This window comes from Dendropsophus ebraccatus, chromosome 2 (genome assembly GCF_027789765.1).
Source record: "Dendropsophus ebraccatus isolate aDenEbr1 chromosome 2, aDenEbr1.pat, whole genome shotgun sequence".
NCBI lineage: Eukaryota > Metazoa > Chordata > Amphibia > Anura > Hylidae > Dendropsophus > Dendropsophus ebraccatus.
In genome coordinates, this window is record NC_091455.1 from 51,307,641 (window position 1) to 51,328,507 (window position 20,867).

Genomic DNA, 20,867 nt, shown 5'->3' on the forward strand with positions numbered 1-20,867 from the left:
CTCTAATGGGAATGGCGGCCATACCTATTTAGCTGGGAAAAGGGACAATTCTAATTTATTTGGGGGTATTAGGCCAGTTATTAGTTTATAAGGTTGAAAATGACAGGTGTCCATCAAATTCAACCTGTGTTGATCCAGAGGAAGGCAAAAAACCCTCGTGAGGCAGACGACAGTAGCCTCATCACAGGGGAAAATTCCTTCCCGACTCCATAATGGCGATCAGAATAATCCCTGGATCAACGTGACCCCTGAAATAGGAATAAGGGACAGAATTTAGATAATGTAGAACCCCAATGATGTGTGGTGCGCCTTGAAGTGATCCAGTATGCAGAGGCCGAGGGGGATCAGGACAGGTGTCACACTGGAAAATGGTGTCCTTCCTGAACCCCCTGTTACGCCACACTCTGCACTTCTTCTGGGGTCTCCTGTTCTCCAGGGTGGGGGACGTCACCTGGAAAATGTTGTCCTGGTGCGATCCGGGGTCCTTCATATCCAGAAGCGCTGGGTCCGCTCCATGGCTGCTAAATATTAGGGCTCTATTACTACTTCTGATATGTTCGGATCGTGCCGCAAGCTACAGTAGCTCGGGCAGCGAGGGACCAGAAGAGGGGGTGCTGGTATAAAAGTTATCCCCGTACAGGTGGTGACCTTTATCCAGCAGAGGGAAGATCAGTTCCCGGATTATCTTCCCACTTGTTCCGAGGATGGGGGGGCATCTGGGGGCATCTGGGGGCTGGATTCAGGTGTCCCTTCCTTCATACACTCTAAGGGTACGTGCACACTGCGGAATCGCGACAGATAACCCTTCGTGCATTCCGCAGTCGGCACCCGCCGGCGGACTGATGCAGGCGCACGTCTCCGTCCGTGTCATAGACTCCATTCTATGCACGGGCGGATTCCGCTCTCCGTCCAACGTATTCATTCTTTGGATGGACGAGGGAATCCGCCTGTGCATAACATGGAGTCTATGACACGGGTAGAGACATGCGCCCGCATCAGTCTGCCGGCGGGTGCCAGCTGCGGAATGCACGAAGGGTTATCCTTCGCCATTCCGCAGTGTGCACGTACCCTAAATCTGTAAGAGTACCCTGAGGTACGCTCACAGAGTTTGGAGAATTTCACGCCATACCGTCATCTCTTATTGGGGCGGTACTGGCAGAAAAGACGTGTCTGGGGGGCAGCGTACGCTACGCTACCCCCAGACACGTCACCGGATGATGAGGAGGATGAGGATGAATGGAGGAAAGAAGGATCCCCCCATTCATCCTCACTGGCTGTTTTGGTGTCGGAGGCAATAATAACGTATCCCTCTGACGCCTAAAATACCCTGGGGGCCATCTTTATACGGGGATTGGTATATGGGGTATGTAGTGTTGTAGTGTCAAACTTTATTCAATGTAGTGTGGTGTAATGTAGTGTTTTTTACGTGTTTTTTTTACAGTAAGTATAAAAAAAAACCCTACGCCAACAAAGGAGTTGCTGATAAATGCCGCACTTATGTGCGGCACTTATCAGCAGACCGTGGCATAATAATATAGAAAAAAACCACCCTACGCCAAAAAGGAGGAGTTGCTGATTAGCAGCGCACTTTCGTGCGATGCTGATCAACACTCAGCGGCGATAGGGTGCGGAAAATAGAAAAAAAAAAATTTGGAAAAAAAAAAAACTTTTTCTACATTCTGAACATCCCTATAGTGGCTGATACGTGTATTACACATATCAGCCGCTAGAGGGCAACAGAGCGCAAATTCCGGAAAATGACGAGGCTGGAGCCGAAAATAGCCGAGAGAAGACGACGGGGACCGCCGGAAAGATCCGAAGACCGAACGGAAAGATGGAAGACGCCGCGAACCCGGAAGACGCCGATCAGGAGCCCGGGACAGGTGAGTAATGTACAAATACCTGCTCTGGACCCCTCCGCTACCTAGCTGAGGGGTCCAGTGCAGGTATTTATTATTTTGTGGGACTCTGATCGCCGTGCCACCGGCCCGATCGCCATGAACGGCCGGCCGGCCGTTCACGGCGATCAGGCCGGTGGCACGGTGACCACCATTACTTTTTACAGTAATGGCGGTCGGTGCCGTCCTCGGACAGCACCGACCGCCATTTTTTTCCGGGTCATCGGGTCACCGATGACCCGGAAAGGTTCCGATCGCCGCTATTGGCTGATCTGAATTGATCGTAAGCACGGGGGGTGTTAAGCACCCCCCGTGCCGAGAAGCTAAGATGGCCTGCTATGATTTATAGCAGGCCATCTTCCCCGATCGCTGTGTGCGAACACGCAGCGATCGGGGAAACATCGGGCGTAAATTTACGCCCTGATGCGCCAAGTACCAGGGCGCGAGGGCGTAAGTTTACGCCCGATGTCGTTAAGGGGTTAAAGGGCATGTTTTTTTTTTTTTTTTATGAATTCCAACCATCCCCTAGGCTTTTTCCACCTACCCTTCTCCTGATTCTGGTTTCACAAAAGCAGTGTTTCCAGTTATAAGCCTTTAGGCATAAAAAAAAATCTCCACCTACCACCATTTTTTATTTATTTATTTTGGCCCCAATGGAATTTGTATTAAAAGAGTACTCCAGTGAAAAACTTTTTCTTCCACTAATTAACACACATTTAAAAGTTATACAACATTGTAATGTGTGTTATTTATGTGAATGGCCCCCTTCCCCATGTTTCCACCCCCTGATGCTTGACCCGGAAGTGTAAGGCTATGTTCACACTACGTATATGTCCGGCCGCATATTTTACGCGGCCTGACATATACGTGTGAAACTCCGGCCGGGGATTTATGTAAGTTGCGGCCGGCTACGTACGGTCCGCGAACTTACGCCCGTAGTCTACTTACGCTTCCCGAGCACCGTACGTAGCGATCTGACAGTGGTCTTTTACTTGGGTATCTTTGGCTAGCCCCGGACACCCCACAGAACCTTTTGGATCAGCAAATCAAAGTGCAAAAATTAAGAAATCACCACTCCGTACGGGACCGCATGTTACGCTACGGGCATAAGTTACAGCATTTCCATCCTGAAACAATGGTCTGGTTCATTTTTTACGGCGCTGCATACGATCCTGGCGTAAGTTCTTACGTAGTGTGAACTGTGCAGCCGTAGATCTTATACTTTCCATTGTCCACAAACTACGTAAATCTCCGGCCGCTTATTCACGGAACGCGCTACGGCCGGAAACTTACGTAGTGTGAACTTAGCCTAATATTGCATACTGACATAATCACTGTCGACCCCTTCAGTCCCAGCTGCCATCTTGTGATGATTACATCACTCTTCTGGAGGCCGGCCTGACTGCTCCATCCTTCCCTCATGATTGGTCGCTAGGGGCAACTGAGCTAGTTTCACTTTACACCATGTTTGATAAATCTCCCTCTGACTACGCCTAGGCCATTGAAATGAGTGGGGCCCGCCAATCCAAGGAGGAGCATGTGCATGACAGTTTTCCAATGTACATCCATGCCTTTGAGTTAAAAATTGTGGTATGAACCCTAAATTTGTTGTAAATTTGTACCTTTTACACACAGGATTTCACATTATGAGTATTGCAGTAAAAATCCACTGCAATACTCAGTACCAATATAGTCTATGGCCTTGTTTTCATTCTGCTATGAGAATGTAGTGAAGGCCTTATTTAAAGGGGTTGACCACTTTATAGTGAAATTATTCAGTATACTCACTGCACTTACTGACAGCAGCACCCTATGTATCTCATAGAGCTAAAAATCAGACTCTTCTTCTCCAGGCTGTGCTGCCCTGCTCTGTGGTGAGTCTGTCCATAAGATGGCCAACATGGAGGAGCACTTGACTATGCACTGCCCCTAGCATTTTTTATAAGCATATACAGGCTTAGTGGCGGACTCGGGGGGCGGGGCATGGTCACATGCTCCTCCATGTCGGCCATCTTATGGACAGAACACCCACAGAGTAGGACAGCACAGCCTGGAGGAGGGGAGTTTGATTTTAGCTCTATGAGGTACACAGGGAGCTGCTGTCAGAAGAATTATACTATAAAGTGGACAACCTCTTTAACTATTTAGCCGCCCTGCCAGTAAAAATGATAAACCGCCCGTGTTTACCTGTCAGCACTCAATTGTCACGCTCCTGCACGAGTCTCTGCTCAATGACGGCCCACTCAGCCAGCGAGACTCAGAGAAGCATGCACGAGCGAATTGAGGGAGCATGGGCAGCTAAGCATGAGCTGTTTATAATTTTACCAACGGGGCAGTTAAAAAGTTGAACAAGGCTCTCACTACATTTTCAATCCGCTGCAAGAATGCAGATTATAGATTATAATGGTACTAAGTATCGTAGGTGATTTTTCTGCAAAACTAGCAGCATGTGTGAATCTACCCCTATGGTACAGTATGTGTGTTCTTGATGCTGGTCCTAAAAAAATACATTTACCTTTCTCTAAATACTGTTTTTGTAAATAATAATAATAATAATAATAATAATAATAATAATAAATAATAATATTTATTTGTATAGCGCCAACAGATTCCGCAGCGCTATACAATTTATGTTACACATTTTGTATATGTTATAGACAGGACATATTCATACATTGGTAGGGCATTATATCCCTGGAGCAGCAATAGATCTACCATGCATAAAGGGTCCAACCCTATAGCATCACACAACATAAATGTATAATGATAATTTTTTTGCTCACCCCCCCCCCTACATCTTTTTGCAATAAAAAGCAACAAGATAGCAAAATAATATAACCGATTCTGAAAAAAAGCTATTGAAGAAACATACCTGAGCTGTTGCCCTTCCTGTAGTTGAAGGTGAGGGTTTGAGGCAGTACGTTGTGAGTCAAGGAGAATAAACTGGCGCTCTGAACAGCTTCCTTGACAAGCAATTTTGTTATGTAACATAGATTGCCTGGAAAAATTCTGGTATCTAGAATTTAAAGTTTGAATATACTTTATTGAAATAAAAGCTAAGCACAAAAGTACATTCAAATATATAACCATTCCGGCATTCACTTAAAAAACAGTGTATTATACCACAATGAAAGATAATGTGATTAGGTCAACAATACAAAGATCAGGCGAGGAATCATTCCTCCCTCTTCAGTTCTTTTAGAACAGATATTACCCTTTTGCACAAAAAGTTTCTTTAAATGAGATGCCTTTTTTTCTGTGTGCATTGCCCTTTAATCGATGCTGCTTCATTGAAGCTTCACCCAATGAAGACACAAGACAGATTGTCCAAGCTTGCGGCCATTGTTAGGAGTTGATGAAGTGTGTGGGGCCTTATGGTTGATAACAGAAGTAGATGGTCAGAGCCAATAAATAAAACTTTACGTCTGATTGTTGAGTGGCTTATGTGAAAAGCTTTCTATTAGCGTGAATCTTTGGTTTTGAAGGACTTGTGAACCCAAAGGCAGCTCACTGTGCTGTCACACAAACTAAGTCAGTCAGACAAGCAGCAATCTGTCCCATCTGATAAACCCAGATTTGTTGCGAGAACTCGACTCCTCTTTAGAAATCAGCAACATTAACGTCTTGACAGACTGTTAACTTTACGTTGCTACAATGTCCTTACATTGGCAGTGTTTTAAGAAATGCTAAAATATATCAGGATTTCAGATTCCGCAGATGAGAGATATCAAATATTCGAGTGACAGAACAACTAATGTACAAAAGTAGATTTTCTAATTGAGTTTTATAAATTTTATGTTGAATGACAAGTATAAGGGGCAATCTGTTTAATAGTTTTATAGTATATTTTTAGAAATTTCAATTCAAAATGGCCTTTTAAAAAAATATTTCTATCTATGTGTTATCTATTAATATGTGTTTTTCTAACTGCAGCTGTATATAGTAAAAGCAAGATGAACTTTACAAATTTAGAATTCTAAATATATGCCAATTTTTTTTATTAGCATCATAAAAAGCATAGCCAATTGCAGAGGCCTAGCAATAGGGTCCTAGCCAAAGTGTATGTACCTTATATACAGGACTCAATCATTTCTTATACAGTTACATATGTCAGCAATTAAAAAAATATATTTTTTGTATAATTTTTGTTTTGTACACAGTACACTGGCAGCACACTGGCACCATATATTAAGACACCCCATACACTCTGTACTGATGACCAAATCTACTGCCAGCCTTTAAAAGTGCAGTGGCGCCTTTAATCAGCTGATCAACAGGAGGGCTGTGAGTAAGACCCCCAACAATCTGATATTACAGATTTTACTACTAAACTGAAAGTAGGTAAAAGATTTGAAGTGAACCTGTCGCTTTTTGTCATGCTGTCCAAAGTCATTGGGTGGTCCCTGGCGCTCCCTTCCACCCCACTAGCCTTAGGTAATACCTCTCTGTTTGTAACACCATGTAGGCACCATTAAAGGGATGACAGGTTTCCTTTAATACTAAGGGTTATCAGCCAAACGGGGTGACTGTTGTGATGAGTAAAAGACCCAGTGATCAGCTGACAAACAATCACACACTTTTCTGGTCGCTGGGATCATGCAGCCCTTTATTCTAGGGACCCTCCCAGGAACACTTATACCCAATAATCAACCCATGTAAGAGGGCGAGCGATCAGTTGACGAATAAGCAAACACTTGTTTGTGGGCATATAGCATATATAAGTGAGGAATTTGAACAAACAATGCAGTGATCATTCCTGCAGCCTGATCGCACTATTGATCCAGCCTTGGTTCTGTAAATAAGTGCCGATTACCGAGGTTGGTAGTCATTTCCTTCTGCCAGTTAGCCCATTTAAAAATTCTCTCTAAGCAAGGGAACTTTTGCCAACAATAATGTAGGAAAACAGCCAAAGGAATCTCTTCACTCACATTTATTAAAGCAAATATTCCACCAGATACATTGCTTTAAGTTTTTTACATGAATGTTTTGGCGCCGGAGCGGGAATGCCGGTGTCATGGTTGTTTTTGCCCCTGGTTGCCCTGTTCCTGTGCATGGTGCCGGTCTATTTCGGAGACCGGCCCGTCATGAAGCACTGAGGTTAGGTCCAGGTAGGGGTTTTATCACACTGGGGCCGGTGGGCCAATGCTTCATGCCAGGCTGGTGCTCGGGAATAGACCAGCACTGTGCGTGGGAATGGGAAGGTGGTTCGAAAAAAGGACCAGGACTTTCGTATAAAAAAGTTAAAACAAATGTACGATGGTACATTTGTTTTAGGCTATGTTCACACTACGTAAAAGTACGGCCGTTGTTGCCGATGGCAACAACGGCCGTACTTTTACCGCGGTGGAACAATGCTTGTTGTTCTATGGGATCCCGGCCGGAGTGTGTACGATGTGTGTACGCTCCGCCGGGATCCCATAGAACAACAGGCATCCCATACGCCGCCGCAAACAACTGACATCCAGCTCTGCTCTGCGGCCGAAAGATCATCCAGCCAGTACTTAAGTACCGTCCGAGATGATACGGCCAGAGACAGGCCGTTCCGTGACCCGGCTGGGGTCACGGAACGGCCAGTCTCTTATGTAGTGTGAACATAGCCTCAAGCTGTATAAAGAATCCTTTTAAAGATCGGGTTTATATCCGGAGTCTGTCCGTGTATAATACAGGAGGTGGAGAAGGGGAGGGAAATGAAAAAAGGGCAAGTTTCCTATCTCCACTTATATGAAGAATATAGGATAGCTGCATTACAAGTAACATCTTGCTCCCTAACATCCATAGGCAAGGGGAAATGAAGGATAACATTGCATTCTGCTTGAATATCGTTATTAATGACACACAAAAGATCTGATTTCGGATGCAAACATTAAAATATTCAGTGTTTTTTGCAAATTTCCTCCATATGAAACATGGATCTTATGTGCACAACCTAGGGCTTCGTGAATGTGAATATGATTATGTAAAGCGAGGTTGATGGGCTCCTTTAAATGATATCCAATCCCAAACAGAACTTTCAGCTAATCTCTTCTGACTAATAACTGTTCTTCGTCCATGTATTTATGCTCAGTGCCTTGTAGCCTCGCAGCTGTTACTATTGCAACACTACAAGATATAGGTCACTGAAAGGTAAGATGCAGCCTTTAATACCAAGCTGTAATGTAATGAGGACATCTGTTTTCATATGGTACTTGACACACAGTACCAGAAATTTTATGTCATCCTGTCCAAACTTGTACATCATTAGAAAACTGCATTCGACTTTCTGATTGATTCTGACAAGTCCCTGACAGTTTTTGAGGTGAAACACATACATGACAAAGGGCAAACTATGTCTGCATATGTCAGCTGGAGCCCTCGCTGGCTGACTGCTGGAGTGAATACGCTGGCATTCTCCCTTGATGGATGACCACCTCCGCTGATATTTATGCTAATTCATAAACTCTATTTTTCTTCACTTTGGGAAAATGCTTATTGTGTCAGTCCAGTAAATCAGATGCTTAATACCTGCTTCATCTACATTTTGAAGTTCACAAGGTATTAAACATGAAAAACTGCTATAATTTACAGGAGGATGTGGAGCAGTAATATGTTAAATAGTAGAGTCACCTTTGTATTTTTTTTATACAGTATTTGTGGTGTAGCCATCATTCAGGAAGAACATCATGCCGTTTCACTGACATTGTCTTACAGCCAATGGAATCTTACTAATCTGATACTTAAAGCCCGTAAAAAAATATATAATTTGATGTGCTAAATGGATCAATAGGCTTTGAAAACTGACTGCTGGACAACTGAAAGTACCATATCCAGCATTCTACCCCATAATGTATGAACAAAGTAGATTAAGGGTATTCAGATCCAAACTAATATAGTTAAAGGGAACCTGTCCCCAAGACAATGCTATCTAGTCTATCAACATCATGTTATAGAGCAGGAAGAACTGAGTAGATTCTTATATGTCTTTGTGGGGAAAAGATTCAGTATAACCTGTAACTTTTTGTTGAAATCCCTGATCATTCTGTGAAAAGGAGTCCAGGGGGTGGTATCACTCAATGGACTGGACCCTTTAGCATGGAAACATCAGAGATTTCAATCAATAAATTACAAGTTATACTGAATCTTTTCCCATAAAAATATTTGTCGATCTGTTCGGCTCTTTATGGGTCATTAACATGATGGTGATGGCTCAGGTAGCGTTTAAATGGTGACAGGTTCCCATTAAACTTGTAGGGCTTGTAAAAATGTATTCATTCATTTAGCAAACTTGCCTCCTTCATCTTATATGCTGCTAATTATTGACAGCTTGTTGTTGTTTAGGTTACTGACCACCACTCTGCTCTAATAGCAGTGGTATTTGTGTAGATAGATAGATTGTGTAACTGTATTCATAGCATGGATAGAAGAGTTTGGTGTGGAAGAATGTGACATAGAGCCCTGACCTAACCCCCCACCCCCATACTGCCTTTAAAATTAACTAGAATAGAGTTTGTGAGCCAGAACCCTCTCATCCCACATCAGTGATAAATCTTAGAAATTATCTTCTAGATGAATGGGGAAAATCCCATTAATGCCTATAGATTTAGAATTGGATGTCCTACAAGTAAGTGTAACATAATGTGTGGGTGTCTCAATGCCTTATCTATATAGTGTGTATCACAATACATACACAATGTACTGTTAACAGGTGCCTTGGTGTTAATCATGGAGTTTTTTTTTGCAAACATTGTGTTCAAGGTGAAAGAAAAAGGAGCTGTGATTGGTTGCTGGGGGAAGTTTGCACCAGTTAAAATTTTACACCCATTGATAAATCTCCCCCAGAGTGTTCAGTTTTGCGTGAATCCGAGTTCACTCATCTCTATTTATCATGTTAACCCCCTGCACACCATTTTTTGTTTTGTGTTGTTTGTTAACCTGGACTACCTCTTACTGCTCAGTACATATGGACCTCTGCACATGTAAAAGTTGTCTACTGGCTGGAGTCTCTTATGTCCACGTGGACCAGGAAAGATGTCTGCCCTCTATATTTATGTTAATAAACTGAGTAGTAAAAATCAGACTATAAAATAAGATTAGAAAAAAAACAACTTAGTAGTATCTCAGTAAAAAAAAATTTATAATGATAATAATAATAATAATAATAATAATAATAATATGTTTTCTTTAAATTTGGGCTAAAATATATTGATAATCTAGGTAGCAGTCTGTAAGATACAGCAGCAGGATTCCCCACTGAGTCCCTTTCCACTTCAGAGGGAATCCCAGAAGGAGAACTAAGTGGTTATACACTTACACTCTGTTTTATCTGAAACCGCTAAGAAACTTCACTTGTTAAGACATTCAATGAATATCCGAGCCGGCGCTTTCATTTATCTTGTTTAGTAATTTTTCAAAAGCCCACCATATATTTTAATAATTTATTGCCATCAATACAACATTAAAAAGCAGAACGAGACAAAATGACACTAACATATTATTACCAGGCCTTTATGCTTTAGAGGAAGATTGCCCCCTTTATACGGAAAATGTTTATTCTTTATGTCTATTTTGCACATATTGACATTGCTTTACACCAGATTTGTCATTCATACATTCATGGCTCTTTTTAAATTGACTGAATTCCTTTGAAATAAAAATACGAATGTGTTTGAAACACCCAGTTACAGGTTGTGTTCTATTTAGCTCTTGATTGAAACGTATTGCCTCTCAGTATCTTTTAGCTATGAAAATTATAATATGGAACAGAGATTAGAATGAAATTATCATGGCTGGAAGGCATTTACTCAGTGGTGGCAGCCACATAAACCTGGGCCCTGAGAATGATGATAATACATTAGGTTCTGCATGCCTGGTATTATTGCTGTACATTATGTATGTTTCATTTATACTATTTCGCACACACCAGCAACGTTGACAGATAGGTAATTACTCTCTGCGCCAATGAACACTTATCTGGAGCTCCGCTGTTTATTGCTGGCATGGAGCGCGCTTGTCAGTCAAGGTCACTTGTTTGTGAGTCCTCTTAAATAGTTTGTTCTCTGTTGAACTTTGTATACAGTGTTTGGTTAAACGCCTAATATGTAATTATCCAATGTTGTAATATTTTTTGTAAATATTTATTCTAAATCTATTTAAATTGTATGTATTACTCATAACATTAAAACCACTTGCCTCATAAGGTCCTATTACACGGGCCGATCAGGAGGAGCAAGGGAGTGCCGACCTGTCAGATGAGCGCATGCTTGCTCCTTGTTCCCCGCTCGCTGTCAGCGTGTGTAATACCGTAAGTGTGGGAAGGTAGTGGGGAGGTGCGGGAGGGGCTGTCCAGACAATGTTTAGATCATCCGGGGTGCCTATAAGGGATAGCGACGGTGTGCTGCTGCCACTCCTATTACGTGGAGCAACAGCCAGCAGATCGTTGTTATCATTGAAGAATTTTTCAACTTGTTGAAAGACAAGGATCTGCCGACATTGTGCATGTCGGTTGATTGCTGTCGTTTAACCCTAGCTGTTACACCAAGCGATTATCGGTTGTAATGGTGTAATAGGGCTTATAGTGTACAGTATGTCTCCCTTGTGCCACCCAAACAGCTCTCATGTGTTGAGGTGGACTCCACAGGACCTCTAATGGTGCCTTGTGGTCTGACACCAAGACGTTAGCATACTGTTGCCTACTCACCTATTTCCTATAGTGGTGCCATATATTGCCAAGAAAGGCTGGGTTCACACTGTGTTTTTGTAGTCTGTTTAATGTACTGTATCCGTTTAATTGGGAGGGTCACAGTAACCATATAAAAATCGATCCATTAAACGGACAGCAAAAACAGCAATGCATATACACCCAGCAGTCTAAATGAAGTAGGCTGGCTAACTAAATGAGAAAAGTTAAGGGCCCCATGAATGATGCAGGAAACAAGTGTGCAGCCCTGGCTAACTAATGCTGAGCTATGTGATGTGATTCATCACAACAGGCCACTTTTATGCATTGCTTCATGATCCAGTTAGAAGGCTCACCATGGCCACTGTAGGCCTTTTTGGCAGATTTATACAGTGGACACAGGTCAGCTTGGTTGACATTAACACCTACATACTGGAAACACTCCAAAAGACCTGCTCTGGCCCAGTCATCTGTCCATCACAAATTGGCCTGTGTTAAAACCACTTAGATCCTTATACGTCCTCATTTTTCCTTTGATCCAACAACTCAACTTAAGGAATTGAATGTTCAGTCAGTGTGTCTAATCCCTTCCCAAGTGACATCGTCACAACATAATCAAAGCGACTCACTTTACCTTGATTTTAATATTGGAGTTGATCAGTCTATTTAGAGGTCTATAACATATAATACGAACTGGAGAGAATGGAACGGCTGCACATCCCATCTATGGCTGATGCTAATGCCGCTAGGCCTATATTAAAAATCAACACCAGAGTGTCTGTATATGAATTGATCAAGCCATATTGCCCCGTGTACCACCGCGCAGGTCCTCTGGTCCACACGGGTCCCTACGCTAACTCCACACCGTGTCGGTCAGCGACAGCCAGCCCCGCAAAGCGTGCACGTGCAGGAAAGGGAGGCCATGGAATGGCCCTGCAACCCCAATGTCACAGGACCAGACCCAAAAAGCCCCACCAAAACCCGGCCAGCAACATATAATAGTGTTACTTTATTAAAAGATTCATTTAGACTGATGAATGGCCATCCCATGGTCTCCATAAATCAGATTTTTTCGAGGGGGTCATATTAAACATATTATTCCTGAATAGTATTTGCAATGTGGCAGGGTGTATTGTGCTGCTGAAATAGACCTCTGCCAATGGACAGGTCACAGAGTCACCTTTGCACAGGTCACAGAGGTTTAAAAATATATCCCATACAAAAAATAGGCTCTGGTAATTTAGCTTTATTTTTATTAGAGATGAGCAAACCTCGACCATGCTCGAGTTCATCCAAACCCGTTCGTTCGGCATTCGATTAGCGGTGGCTGCTGAAGTTGGATAAAGCCCTAAGGTTGTCTGGAAAACATGGATACAGCCAATGACTATATCCATGTTTTCCACATAGCCTTAGGGCTTTATCCAACTTCAGTAGCCACCGCTAATCGAACGCTCAGGTTTGGATGAACTCGAGCATGCTCAAGGTTTGCTCATCTCTAATCTTTAACTGTATTCAGGCTTTGAAGTATACTGTATATTAATATACTTGGGATATACACTAATATGCCAATAGACATGTTCTTTTGGCCTCAACCAGCAGAAGACATATGAGCCCGCAAAATGTAAGCATCAAACATGAACAGAGCCTTAGATAATTCCTAGTTCTTTAGTCACTCCTTATTGTAATTTTATTTCATTTATAATTCTGTGGGAATTTCTATTCCTCCATGTTTGCCCTGTGGATGCCCTTATACAGACCGTTTAGCTTTGTAATTCTTCTTAAGCATGATTTGTCTACAGATGTTGTGTCAGAAAGTAACACGAGACTCTGCCTCTTGTCCCTAGATGATGCCAATTATGAATACAATTGTCATCCGCACTTATAGAGGGGGATGAATAATACATAGAGCAGGACACGCAGTGAATAGACATGACTGGTAATTAATCCGGTACGTTCAATGCTGATACTATTTAATGTAATATTAAGTGTTACCTAATTATAACTGTAGTAAGTTAATGATATCTATTATTGTCAATTGAGTCTATTTGTATGTGAGTTGTAATGTTTGACCAATACAGCCAGGGACAACATACTGTATAAAAATCATTTAGTGATGAATAGCAGATGGAAATCTGATCTTCATACTAGCACTGGATATGTTCTATATTTATAGGATTTATAGGGTTAGAATATCTGCTTGAGGCTAGAGATGAACATAGCAGTCGAAAATTCATTTCGCGTGGTTCACGAATATTAGGTTGGATTCGCGAATATTTGCGAATCGCATGCAATGAATTTCAATAAAACAGCCAAAATATAGTAGCTACAATAGTGAAACTATTACAGAGAAATGTTTTGTTCAACAGCTCTTGTTGTTGTGTCAAAAAGTTGAAAATGATAATTTATTAAAACATATCAATTAGCCGGTCATTTAATTTTCGTTTTGCACAGCAGTGGACCTTGGTGGATGAGCGGAACAGCAGCCACACACTTGGATACCAATGGGTTAACTCAACCCACAGCACCCGCAGACTTGTTGAAATGCACACTGGTTTTACAGCCCCACAGACTGGTTGAGAAGCATGCTTGTTTTACAGCCTCACAGACCAGCCTCACACTGACCACTTCTCCCACACACTGGGATAACATGACCCACAGCACCCACAGACCCCCACCCACCCACAATGGAGTCGCCTATTCTCTCCTCTCTATCCCTATCTCTCAATTTCTCTCCATGCCTTGCCCTCAATGCCTGATGCGCTCCTTCTATCCTCTGCACACACAGCAGAATGGCCGCCTCCAGGAAGTAGCTAAGCCTATATAGAGGGTGCGGGTGAGGTGCTTGCAGGTGGGTGAACTGCTGCAAGGGATTATGGATAATCCCTTGCTCCCACCAAGTGATAGTACTGTAAGCTAACATGTGCGACTACCATCATGGCTGCCATGTTTAGCAAATTTTAGAGCGAACCATGCTGAATTCACTACACAAAATGATTTGACTTGACATCGCTATTTGCAGCGAATCTGAATTCGCAAGATTCACTTCGCTCATCTCTTATTGTAGCTATTAGGTGCAGCTATTATACAAGTTATAAAAGAAGCAAAGAGCTTAAAATAAAACCTTCCACATACGCTGATGTATGAAAGTAATGGATTCTATCTTCCCTGATCCCTCCAAGGATAAAGTCATACAAAATCAGTTAGGGCAAATTTGGTGTATATGTCAGAAAAGGCCTCCTGCCTATAAGGCCACAAGACCATAGACATACTTTGGGTAAGAGTGATATTTTTGGGCATACATTTGCAAAGTTATTTCAGACAACTTTCCTCCATTTGATAGACTAGGTGATTTCTAACATAGCTGTAAGTCACTTTATTTACTAAAATTGACTCCTTACTACAGAAAAAAAAGTCTTGGCGACCAGAAATCTCACATCTCTGCAGTCTACTGTCCACTGCCAGTTGTTAGGGAAATTCTGTCTCTAGCAGCAAAACAAAAAACAAAGCAGAACATAGAAAGTGCCATATACCTCTGTGGAAGTTAGCTTTGGCTAATGGAATGCATGGGGAAGGGTCAGGTGCAAGGACCACTCTTTTCCACCCCATGTTTTGCTAAGATATTTTTATTGTGCACATCTTTTGCACATGATGTGTACTTGTATTATGGTCTTTGAGCATTTTTGTAACTGCAACATATTTCTGGGATGTGGAAGTAGACTGGATTTGTACACACCTCCCTCTTCTATTCTAGTTCTACCCTCTCTTACCTAATTTATTAATTAATAGGAAAACAATCATTCCTCAACCTCTAATGATAACTTTGATTGGCATTGACTTGTTGGGAATCCGTGTAGGGTGATTGGTTGCTATAGTGAGGTGTAATGCTATGTCCTGCTTGTGGGCTATATATAGGACCCCTGAGCACATCCAATTCTGAGTGTCATTATACCTGGGATGTAGGAGCATGTACAGTATGAACATGTAGTCTGCATACTGTGCATGCTTGGGTTTCTCTATAGAGTTTTGACAGCTCAATGTACTGGCATCAGTGATCATGATCTATACAATCCAGTTGTTAGAAATCAGACAGTATTGAGGAAGGAAATTTCACTGGAACTGCCTAAATTGTGGCTGGGTGGGGTCACTTAACCCATAGTACAATCTCTGGAACTAGCCACTTTTTGAAGCATTAGAGAATAAACAGGTTTAAGCATTTAACAATACAAAATGGTTCATATTGTAGCCTATAAAACCCCTTTAAAATAAACCAATCAGCATGATTGTGCTGATATGATTCCCTGCTGTTTAAGTGGAATACCCCTTTAATGGTAAAAATTTCAGCTTTGATTGTTTATCCAGACACGGGACTGGTTTGTATTTGTGGCCATACCAAGTACTGCAGCTCAGCCTCATTTACTGCAATGTGTGTATCAGTGCTTAAGTTATTTATTATTTCTTTCCATTCTTATCCGGGAGAAGTGTTTTCCTTCCTTGTATTTTCTATGTAATTGTAACCGCTGTTAATGTCTAAATTTGGATAAATCCATATCAATTGACTTTCTATTCTACTTCCTAGAGCACTGCATAGAAAGGGTTTTGATCTCATGTAGATAGCATAGCATTAATTACCCTGACACTAATTAAACTGCATCAAACAAATACCACTGTGTTCCACAGGGGGACAACAGAAGGCAGTTTAAAATAATTACTGGAGCCTCATGCATGTGTGAAGTTTTCATTACTCTTAGGACCCAAGAAAAGGGATTTCATATAATTATAGCCCCTTTTTAATATTTGCAAGAAAAAAGTGAATTTTGTTCCTTTACAGCATCTTGATGTCAGCGTAGCAATTCTTACAATTTATGTGAATTGCGAGTTTTCTTTAAGAATCGCAAGCCTGTGAAGCAGGAACAGGTGTTCCCGTCCACATTCTGGTATGATTATGTATAAGCTTATGCTTGTCAGACCATTTCATTAGCCACCTACTGCTATCACATATACATATACTTTGTTCTTTGTGAACCATGAAATGAAATGCATATATCTTCACTAATGCTTACTATCAATGTAAATGAGTAAAAGAGGATTATTGCCGATCGCTGCTGCTGCAAGCATTCCCATCCATACAATAAAGCATATTGCAGTTAGGCGCAGCATTCGGAAAGGAAAGACTTTGCAACAATGTGCTTGTTGACAGTAAGGTGGAGTTCTCACGTGGCAGATGATTCTGCGTTTCTTGTCTACATTAGGTTCTGAATTGAAAAAAAGCATATATTTCTTATTGCGCAAAATATAAACAGGCTTGTTCATCAAATGGTCACTAATTTTTATACAACATACTCATATGTAAACATTATTCAAAGTACAGTATACTTTTTGCAATTTTTCTAGTGAAAGTGTGCCTAGAGTTTCTGACGCTAGGGGTCCCTCTTCTGAATGTGCTGCTCAATGCCTGTTGTTAGGCTCAGTCTGTCCCTAGCAACAGAGACTGCTGGAGGTACAAGGGCTATGATCACACAGTCACTACAAGCTGAGTTTTCTGAGCTGTTATACCATCAATTTTTATTTTATATAGCTCATTCGAAACATGCTGCTAAATGACAAAAATGTCAATATGTGGACTGTGGAATATGTGCGATCTGCCCAGGGTGGGTGCCATGGAAAGTACTTAGGATATTGTAGGGACCCCAGGGAGTCCTGGAAAACATGAATACAGCCTATGGCTGTATCTAAGTTTTCCAGATAGCCTTAAAGGGGTACTTCGCCAAAAATATTTTTCTTTCTAATCAGCTGTTTTCAGAAAGTTATTTAGATTTGTAGTTTACTTCTGTTTAAAAATCTCCAGTCTTCCAGTACTCCAGTATCAGCTGCTGTATGTCCTGCAGGAAGTGTTAGTTTCTTTTCAGTCTGACACAGTGCTCTACTACTCTTGTCAGTAATACTGTATTCAGCTAATCACGCCCCCCCCAAACTCCAGGTACCATTCGTCAGCTCATCTGACGTCCTTCCCAGTCATCTGTTCCACAATGCGCCCGATGCCCTGGTTTGGCTAAAAACTGTCAGTGGCAAGGCCATCTTCTCTACCCTGCTCCTCTCAGTCACTCCCCGGCAAGTATGTTCCGTCATCATAGTTCATCATCAGCGGATCGCCCATGCAGCTTTGCATTCAAAGCAATCTACTGCTGACAAACTACGATGCCCAGTGCCAAACCAAGGCACTGGGCACTTTGTGGAACAGATGACCGGGAAAGACTTCAGATGAGCAGACAAACAATACCTGTGGTTTGGGGTAGGGGGTGATTAGCTAACTACAGTGTCACTTTAAATACCAAAGGGTTTTATTCACACCACCTTTTCTTGCTGACCAATTTTTCTAGGTGCTGTGTAGTATAGCTTGGTATTATTTCCCATCTTTGATCTGGTGGTCTTATGTTATACTGTACGTAAGCACAGGATAAATGCACTGAAATTGCATAGAGACCAAAACTATGTATATTAGTTTGTGAGACGGAACCTGAATGCAGCTACGTGCTTTATCGCCTTCATTTGCTTTCTTGTAATATTAAGCAGCTGTGATGTTTTCCTTTAGCTTGCTTCAAGTTAATCTTGAAAAATAAGCTTATTTCTTTGAGAAAAATGAGAACATAGTTGCAACATTAAGCAAATGCTTGTTTCCGGATCACTGGCCCCTATCATCAGGTTTGTTTGCCTACAGCAGCTTTATAGTGTCTGCAAAGTAGTGGGTGTTATATTTGGCTAAAGACAAAAAGCCAAACGGTGGTGAATAAAAAGTAAAGATGTTTTGGCAAGAAGCTGAGGTTATGAGTATGCGGAGCCAGAGACCATAAAATCTGCTAGTTAATTCTTACATTAACATGTAAAATCTCAATGTGTAATCTAAAGGTGCTAATAATCTGTCATATTAGTAGCATGTTTGACTAAGGACACTTTTGCATGTCTCTGGCTTTTTATGTTCATTGTTAATATTCCTCTCTCTTTTTGAAGTAAATAAAAAGGAGCATGGACCGCACACATGACATACTATAATCAGGTGCATCAATGGAGCGGAGGGGGGGGCCCATAGCATAATCATAATGGATCCTGCACAACACGGCAGCATGGCCATCTAGACCTTTCTCTTGATTTTTTCTTGCAACCCATAATAATTAGGGATAAGACTGGAATGCACAGGGCCCTTTTCTAAAGAAGAGGAGCCTAGAGTGTCTATACTTTTTGCCTGCGATGCCTCTCAGTTCTTCCTCCCTGCCCTTCTTCTTCTTCATTGCTATCCCTTTTGGCTGGATCATCTTCATTAGTGCTGACCCAATCCTGCACATGAGCTGTTGCAACGAGGATCGGGCCTAGGGCATGGACACTCTAGGCCCCATCTCTTTGAGCCGGCTCTTGCGGATTAAAAGAGTATTTTTATGAAAGGACGGTACCAAGAGATATTTGGAGCCCTGGACCAGAACACAGAACAGCCGGTGTTACTGAAGATCATCCTGGCCGGTACTACAGTACTGTCCAGATCTTTATTTTTGAGGAATTGGGATGCAGGCACATCAGTTTGCACCCACATCCCAATTCACCGCTGCACACAATGGAGTGTGTGGCGGGAGCCGCATGCTCCATTGTGTGAACAGACATGTTCGGTTTTCGTGCGGCAAATTGCAACAATGGCTGTGATTTATACAAAACATACAGTACGTTGTGCGAACATGGCCTAATAATGTATCTAAAATATCTAAAATGAGAAGTTTGCTTAAAAATTTTCGAAAGAAAAAACAAAAACATTACTATAAAAATTAAATGTCATCAGCCCCCACTCCACAAATAATGTGGAGTCACCACTGTATACTCAAAGGGGTTGTGAAAGATTGAAAGAAAGAAAAACAAACTCACAAAAACAGGGTCACTTATTTCCTTGTCTGTTATTGCAATGCAGCCCCCTATTTATATATGATGACAGCCTATTTCAAGGGTTCATCCTAATTAATCAGAACTGAACATACAAATAGGAAAAGAAAAGCTACTAATTATGAGAAATGCAGCTAGAAAGCTTTAGATGTAAATCTTCCTGTTTGTCTCGGTTCGTGTCTGGCGTGCTTTGATATCTATCGCCGGTAAGGAGCTGCACCTGTACGGTGAATGTTTCCATTTTCTTAATTGTGGTTTTGCATGAACTTTCTTGAACTTCAGACAACTACTGTATTATAAGTGGATCAACATTAGCAATACAGACAGTCTAGACTCCTTTACATTGCTGTTATAATATTTCACATTAATGAGAAACACAAGATTATTTTCACAACTTAACATCCCTCTGGATTTCGTAAACTCCCGGGTATTCGAGTATGTAACAATTCGTCTTGCAAGTGAAATGAGTTGATATCGCGTATACATTGTGTGTAAAAAGGTGTTTATATAATAGTAATAAAAAAAAGTCTTGAAATGAACAGCTCCCTTCTCCTTCTTTTGACAAGATGTTGACAGAAGTCGCTTTGATGTAGTTTAAAGTCATGAATTTTCTATCTGTTCTGTTTTTCCTCGGGCTCCATCTATTCAGACATCCTGATCTGTCATTTTGCAACACTTTGTGAAATGCTTGACAGATAACGGTTTTGACAAGTACTGGACATCAGCAGCAATTCAGAATAAGCAGTGTATATTTCTCCAGGTAAAGTGACAAAATGTCTAAAAGCGTAAGAACTAGTGTGCAGCCTTCAATCACGTCTAATATTAGAGAGCACGACTATTATGTATTCCATTTTTTTTCCTCTTTGGTCGTTTGCACTTAAAAACAGAAAAAATGGTGACATTAAAAATATGAAAGGAAGAATGGAGTAGCGTCGATATTTAGAAGCTCATATATGTTCACTGGAGTAAACTAGGAATACATTAAAAATGTAAACCAGGGCTTAACATGATCCATTTGCATACATTGCCCACAATCTCCAGTCTCCCTCCATATTGTGTTGCTTGTTTGCTCATTGTTTGATTTGTTCAGAATGTTAAACATTTCATATAATTATTTTGCATCTGTATTCACTCAAGAAACAGCTGTTGAAAGTATAGAGATTGCAAAATGGCACAGCCTGAAGATGTTCTTGTTCATTCTGCTAAGTTCCTTTTGATGTGATACCTACTGGCAGGGTTGTGTTTTGAATTCAACTTCTTTGACAGCCATCAGCCCCACTGACCAGTGGTTTCATATTTTGTTCAGAAGAGAAAGATGAGAAAGAAAAATATTTCCATAATTCAGATTTTTTTTTGCTTCAGCTACGGGATCGAAGGCCCCTGCCAACAATGATCTAAAT

The 20,867-nt window shown here is 41.5% G+C and overlaps 1 protein-coding gene across 2 annotated transcripts in view; it reads left to right on the forward strand.

Moving 5' to 3' along the window:
* The window catches only part of CYP7B1 (cytochrome P450 family 7 subfamily B member 1), a 151,938-nt gene that overhangs the window by 45,129 nt on the left and 85,942 nt on the right, over nucleotides 1-20,867 (forward strand). The window contains exon 1 of one of the 2 annotated variants that reach the window (XM_069957536.1): nucleotides 13,437-13,498. The exons of the other annotated variant lie outside the window; for it this stretch is intronic. The gene's annotated coding sequence lies outside the window, so the exon portion shown is untranslated. Of the gene's footprint in view, nucleotides 1-13,436; nucleotides 13,499-20,867 lie in introns of those variants that run through there. 2 annotated transcript variants of the gene reach the window in all.